Source organism: Dermacentor albipictus, chromosome 3 (assembly GCF_038994185.2).
Source record: "Dermacentor albipictus isolate Rhodes 1998 colony chromosome 3, USDA_Dalb.pri_finalv2, whole genome shotgun sequence".
NCBI lineage: Eukaryota > Metazoa > Arthropoda > Arachnida > Ixodida > Ixodidae > Dermacentor > Dermacentor albipictus.
Window position 1 is genome coordinate 76,801,676 of NC_091823.1, and position 7,244 is coordinate 76,808,919.

The 7,244-nt window shown below is 44.9% G+C and overlaps 1 non-coding gene across 1 annotated transcript; it reads right to left on the reverse strand.

The window, feature by feature from the left end:
- Positions 1 to 1,964: 1,964 nt before the first annotated feature.
- Positions 1,965 to 2,037, reverse strand: TRNAL-CAA (transfer RNA leucine (anticodon CAA)). Its single transcript has one exon. It is a non-coding gene; the product is annotated as a tRNA-Leu (tRNA).
- Positions 2,038 to 7,244: the final 5,207 nt, after the last annotated feature.

The window sequence follows — 7,244 nt, forward strand, 5'->3', positions numbered from 1 at the left end:
GATGCTGGCATAGACATGTAGCTGCTTTTTTTGTAAGCGTTTGTTCCTACGCAGTTATACTTTCAGAAATAAAAGTGCCACACTGGTGGAAACTGTGCAAGGAGACAGTGGGAGTGCGCAATATTTCCTGTAGCACATTCATGTTTCTTTATCTGCTTTCTTGATTCCTTGAAATATTCGTATTGCAATAATATCATACGAAGCCAACAAAAACTGACACCAAGAAAACATAGGGGAAATTACTTGTGCTTAATAAATGAAACAAAGAAACGATACGTTAAGGGAAGTAAAAGTAAATGAAAAAATTACCGACGATTACGTTACTTCCTAATGCGAAATTTGAGCGCAGCAAATAAGCTGTTTCACCTTTTCGATAGATTGAGGCAAAGAAATCGAGCAACACATGTATGCGCTATCACAGATTTTTTTTTTTATTTTTCACACGTATTCCTTTAACAAAGACTGCACTAACAGTTCTTGACAGTCATGAAGGAAGCTTTGTGGTTGGAGAAATAGACTGATATATGTTCGACTTGGTACACCAATGCTTGATTTTCAAAGACGAGATCTATACAAGTGCCTCGCGAGGTTGTCACAGCCGTGGGACGCGTTACGAATGAGAGGAACGGGATGTTCTCCCGCATAAGTGTTAGGAAATTGCTGTTTGTCTTTATGTCAACATTAAAGTCCCCCACTACTAACATCGGTGTGGATCGATGGTTCTGCTTCAGCCTCGCTTACTGCTGGTTGCTCTCGACGGCGGCGATGAGCCTCCGCTTCGGCGGCGCGAACTGCAGGGTCTTCTCGGCGGCGGCGATGAGCTTCTGCTTCAGCCTCGCTTACTGCTGGTTGCTCTCGACGGCGGCGATGAGCCTCCGCTTCGGCGGCGCGAACGGCAGGGTCTTCTCGGCGGCGGCGCTTAGCCTCTGCTTCGGCGACGCGTACTCCTGGATCATCTCGACGGCGGCGACGGTAAGCTTCTGCTTCGGCGGCACGCACCTCTGGATTCTGACGGCGACGGCGCTGGGCCTCTGCTCTGGCAGCTCGTTTAGCAGCAGCAGCAGCAGCAGCAGCAGCAGACGGAGGACTTCCATCGGTCGTCTCGCTCATGGCTCAGAAAGAACTGGCAGATAATTTCGCAGTAGCGAACGGCAGCGGCAATTTCGGCTCGGGCGGTGCACATATACAGATCCGCCGCCACCGATCTGGCTCTCTGATTGCCACCGCACAGGGCGAACGGCAGCGGCAATTTCGGCTCGGGCGGTGCACATATACAGATCCTCCGCCACCGATCTGGCTCTCTGATTGCCACCGCACAGGGGTTGCATTGGAGGAGGAGCGAAGAAAGGAATTAAGTTCGAGCCGGCGCTTTGACAACCGGAGACTCGCAGGAAGAGGGGGGAGGGGGGCTGCGTGTACACCCAGCGGCAAACGATGGGGGCAGAAGCGCGCGCAGCAAGCGGACAACACGATAAAGGGAGGAGGGAAGAGATAGCAGCGACTGACTGATGCCGCTGACGCCGATAGTGAGTCAACCCCAGCTGCGGAGTTGGTTTCAGGGACAACGCCGCCGATGCCGACACAAACAATATGATACCCTCGCTTCCGCAGCGCTAAGAACCAGGTCTAGCCGTGGGAAGGTGGTCACGTATTCGTCGACGTGCCGGGGCCTACGTGAAATAACCGGCGCGTCGGCAACTGAAGAGCACCCTATCCGCCACACAAGAACAGGGGGGGGGGGGGGGGACCCTTTCCTCCTCTTTCTGCATGGCGGCGACGGTGTTCTATGCAGTCACGTTATCTTGACTCTCTAGCGGCGTCAGCGGCATCCAGCGGTATCAGTCGGTCGCTGCTAGCGCTGGGGGGATGAAAGGGGGGCGGAGCTGGTTACGAGGCCGACGACAACGCCGACGACGACGCGAAACCCAGGAACGGACGCCAAAGAGCTGCGCTCTAAAACAACTTGCCGCAGGTGGGCAACGATCCCACAACTTTCGCATTTTGCGTGCGATGCTCTACCAATTGAGCTACCGCGGCGCCGTTTCCCCATCCACTTTCTTGGGTATTTATGTTTCGTAGTAGAACCCTGGGAGTGTTAGCTAGTGCCACCACACACAGTCCTTGGCGGCGGATGTGGAACGTCCTCTCTGTCGCAGTTGTCACGAGAACGTAATCTTTTTGTGTGAAGGCAAGCGGTCCAAAAACCCACACATGCTACCTGAAGGCATCGATTTTGCCGGATTCAAGACCCTAGGTAATAAACGAGAAGAAAGGAGGTTAATCGAGGGGCCAAAATTTTTACTAGTCATGTCAAACTGTTATTATCACATTATTAGTTGGATCGTTCCCCACTTGCGGCAAATTGTTATTTCATCCACTTTCATTTCCGTTAACTTATGGTTCCTTTATTTCATTTACTAAGTACAAGTAATTTGCCCTATCTTTCCTCGGTGTGAGTGTTTGTTGGCTTCTGATGATGATTAATAAAACATCGGGCCCCTCGTTTAACCGCTTTCTTCCCGTTCATATTGCAATGAGTATTCTGTGGCCTGTAACTTCGCATGAAGTAAGCTGGAGGTCGCATGGCCGCACGCTCGATATATACGGGGATAGTTGCAATGCGTAATACTACACGCGGCATTGCATGCTATGACGTGCCTGGTTTAGCAACTGTGGTCTTTCCCGGGAGCGTAACGTGTGTACAAATATCTGATGCTGCGTGAAAGGCCCTGGGCTCTATGTTAAACCACGACATACCCGCTGCCATTAAGACGAGCAAAGAAAATTCTGTGTGCTCATACCTTAGTGCTCGTATGATGCAATGGGCTTAAAACAATAGTTGCACTGTGCTAAGCCAACTTTCAATATACCTGAGAAAAAACAACAACTTTAGAGCTGTTTTTTCCCTTTATTTGATGCAAAACATGGGAAGTTAGGTCACCGAAAGGGTCGTCTGTTTCAAAATCTCAGTTAATAAAAACAGCAAAAAGGAACAAATATATAACGAAATCACAAAACACCGACGAAAGTTTATAAAAAATAACAGTACAGTAACAGAGCCAGTACATGGATTATGCCGAATATAAAGAGATAAAAAAAAACAAGGGTTTGAAAAGCAGAAGAACTACACAAGCATGAACAGGTTATGCGAGCACACCGAAAACTTAATATGCACATAAGCTACCGTTGGCAAAAAATTTACAATATCACCAAACATCAGAGAATCCGCTGAACCTTAATACCTTAATCCGCTGAACCTTAATACCTGATCTTTGTTTGTTGGGAGATGACGAGGATGCAAGCACTTTCTGCGCAGGGAAACAGCGCCCATCTAAAAGTTTTCATACGACTGTGAATCATGGCTCGCTGCTTGTCACATTGTGGACATTCAATGAGACAGTGCTCAGTAAGTAGTTATTGATTTTAAATTAATTGGGTTATATTCAATTTAGGTTGATCTTTATGAACATCCACCTTTTCGTGCGAAGTTCGCAATGCTTTCCCAGTATCACTCAACTGCATCGCTCACTTGATACCAAGACGTGTACTGTAGAGACACGAGAGTGAAATAACGTGGATAAAAGCATCGGTTCCACTGAAGATTGAAAAAGCTGACACGCAGTAGTGTGCAGAGCAGCGTCATTGGAATAAACACTCAGTGTTAGCAATAGGTCGCACCTCTTTGAGGAGCGAATTGCAGTTAACGATAGTCCTGGACAGACCACTGTCATTTGTCTTATATATATATTGCCATAGAGAAGCCCAGAGCCGCAGCGCGCTGCAGGGTGACGTAAGCAAAACATATACTCTCGAGAGGCGCAGCTTCGCTCGCTGCAGCTTCTGAGCTCCCGGTTTCGCACGCTCTGATAGCCGAAATTCATGGTGCCACAGACGCACGGCTCATTGCATTTTTGCAAATCCGAAATTTGATACGGCCTGTTCGCAGAGTCGCCTTCGATTTCCTCATTACGATGAGCCCGATGAAACTGAACGTTTAAATGCGATTCATTTGATTTTTGTTAATAGCGACTAGTTACCCAGTAAGACTTATCACCCCGTGGTCGGAATACCACGGACGGCATGTCACCGTAGGAGCCGTCTTTGAATTTCAGAACGGCGTTCTTTAAATATTGCCTAAAATCTTCGTAGAACATACATACATACATACATACATACATACATACATACATACATACATACATACATACATACATACATACATACATACATACATACATACATACATACATACATACATACATACATACATACATACATACATACATACATACATACATACATACATACATACATACATACATACATACATACATACATACATACATACATACATACATACATACATACATACATACATACATACATACATACATACATACATACATACATACATACATACATACATACATACATACATACATACATACATACATACACACACACACACACACACACATACATACATACATACATACATACATACATACGCTCTTCCATCCCTTTTACCTCTACTACGTGACCCACTTCCCACACTTCACAGACACACTTTTTTCCACTTCATAATGCTAACACATTAAAAAATGTTCGCTATATATGAGCGTAATGTCTATTGCTTTGAGTAGACGTCGCAGTTTTGCTAACCTCAGGAACAACATTCATGGATATGGCCATCGCCGGGATCGTCTTCGTGACGGTTTGAATCGGGTCTCGACAGGCGCTTGCTATCTGTGAGGAAAGTGCTTAGATTGTGGTCGTACCTCAATAAGAAATTGCGTGCCGTCAGTGCCTTTCACCACTTCTTTAGGACACAGCAATCTCGTGGTCTGTCCATGAGGAGGGTTAGTTGAGTGTTTATGCAGTCACCTATAACTAGGCTGCACTTCCGACATCGACACCCGTTATGACAATATGCTAATGTGCTCGTTACTTGTGCTGAAGAGTGGGCAATGTCTCGTAACTTCTTTTTCTAATTTGTTAGTTTCGCATTTCCTTCTCTTTTTCTTCCGCCGAGTAGTCTCTGAAACCTTGAGAGAGTTTGCCCTAAAGGGGCACACCTGGATATTTTTATTCACTCACTAATAACAGTAATAACATTAGTGAGAAATCTCTAAAATATGCCGTATCCACACCGTGCGCTTTTATGAGCGACTGTATGCTGTAAACGTGTATCCCCAATATCTTCGCGTCCATGTCATCATCTCTCTTTCTTTCCTTTGGCATATTGCACCGATTTATTTTAAATTTAAGGTGCTTCTCGGGTTCGGGGCTTCTACAGCATGCTTATTTTATTCCATATCGAAAGGGACTTAGGCTTCGCGAAGTAATATCAAGTTGTTTGTGAGATATATGGATTTGCATGCTGAAAAGGGAAACTTGTTCCTATATTTTTTTGCATTTGCCTATATAATTTGCTCAGCATTTGCCTGAACCATCGTACTCTCGAGGCATCTGTTTTTTTTTCTCGATGTAGTTTGGCTTATGGACGCTTTCTGAACAGATTGGAGATATTTCGATGCCCATACCATTTCTAAACTCCCCGCACCTAATGGCATTACATTTCTGAATATGGCTCTGCACAGAAACAAACAAAAATTGTGAAACAACTTGAAGACACAAAAATAGTTGCTGCAGGCACTTTCTGGTATAATCTTAGAAATATAGCGCGCTAGCGAAAATATTTCATTGCGTTCCGGTGCTCCATGTTCAGCTGCCAGCCTTCGTATTTTTGTATTTGCAGCACAGCCCGATGAGGGACCACCTTGATCCTCAAGGAAGTAAGTACGAAAAAGAGAAAAAAAGGTACTACGCATGAAAGGGTAAGACTGGATCATACGCTGAAGATTTTGGCTAGCAGTGTATATGCCTGAATCCTTCACTTTCGTGTGTACTGTTTCTCCTGCAGTTCAGTAGTTTGCACACCATAACCAATTATTATTATTATTATTATTATTATTATTATTATTATTAGTAGTAGTAGTAGTAGTAGTAGTAGTAGTAGTAGTAGTAGTAGTAGTAGTAGTAGTAGTAGTAGTAGTAGTAGTAGTAGTAGTAGTAGTATTTGTTTTGAACACATATACACAGGTAACAGGAAAGGGAAAGCGAGGAGCAGGCTGGCAACTGCCACTGGAAGGGGCACAACGCCTGCCTACTCTTCTGAAGGAAGGTGACAGCAACACAGAAATGGAAGATAGGAAGGGGGGGGGGAGAAAAAAGGAAAGAGGAAAGGAGAGCAACAGGACAAATCTAAAGACCAAAGTAGAACACTGCAACAAGACAAATCTAAAGACTAAAGTAGAACTCTGCAGCCGGAATTAAAGTGACGCCGCGTCGAACAGCCTCCACAATGATCAACCACATTCATGGCGAGTTTGCTATGCGGCTAATTGTGTTCTCCACGATGACACGCCAAGTAAAGCTGCACGTAATCACCATTTCACCGGTAGTCGGCTCACAATATGCACTACAAGGTGTAAAAACCCGCCACCTCCCATCTTCAAAGGAAGAAGCGTTAGGGTACAGTACGGACCCAACCGTTATAACAGCATCGCAATTCAAAGCTATTTAGTTTTCACTAGACCGTAAACAATGTCTCACTTGTTTTTCTTCTATACAGCCTACACCTTTTCTTTAATACAATATGAAAACAACCTAGCTTAAGCATTCGAATGAAATGGGGAAATTTCTAACATTTGTTGCTGTCAAAATCCTCCTCTGCATCTGATGACACCATTAATGATGTCTATCAGTCACGTTTCACATGCGAATCAAAAGCTCTTCAAAAAAGCAGGAACGCCTATTTCTAGTGTTATTACCCCTCCTCCTGCTCATCCTCTTTAAATTTTTTGTTCACATCGGACAGCCGCCAGCAAACATCTCGAAGGTCCGAATGACCCATGCCACTTGGTACGTGATGTGACCGTCGCTCTCACTCACTTTCTTATCTGAACGCTGACGTCAGTGATTGTGTTGACATCGTTGCCGCGGCTCTTGCAATGTGGGTGGGTCCCGTGGTCCTCTTTCAACATGCAGAATATCTCGCTCTGGGCCCGGCAACCGATAAAGGGAACGTTATTGCAATTAACGTTCCGTATACATAATTTCTAAACCAGAGAATAAGATTTTAACATCCGCGTCAGTGTGTACAGACTTTCAATCGTTATAAATGTCTCATATGAAGTTGGATGACCATCCTCTTGAAGCGCATACTTCAAAACGATCTTGTT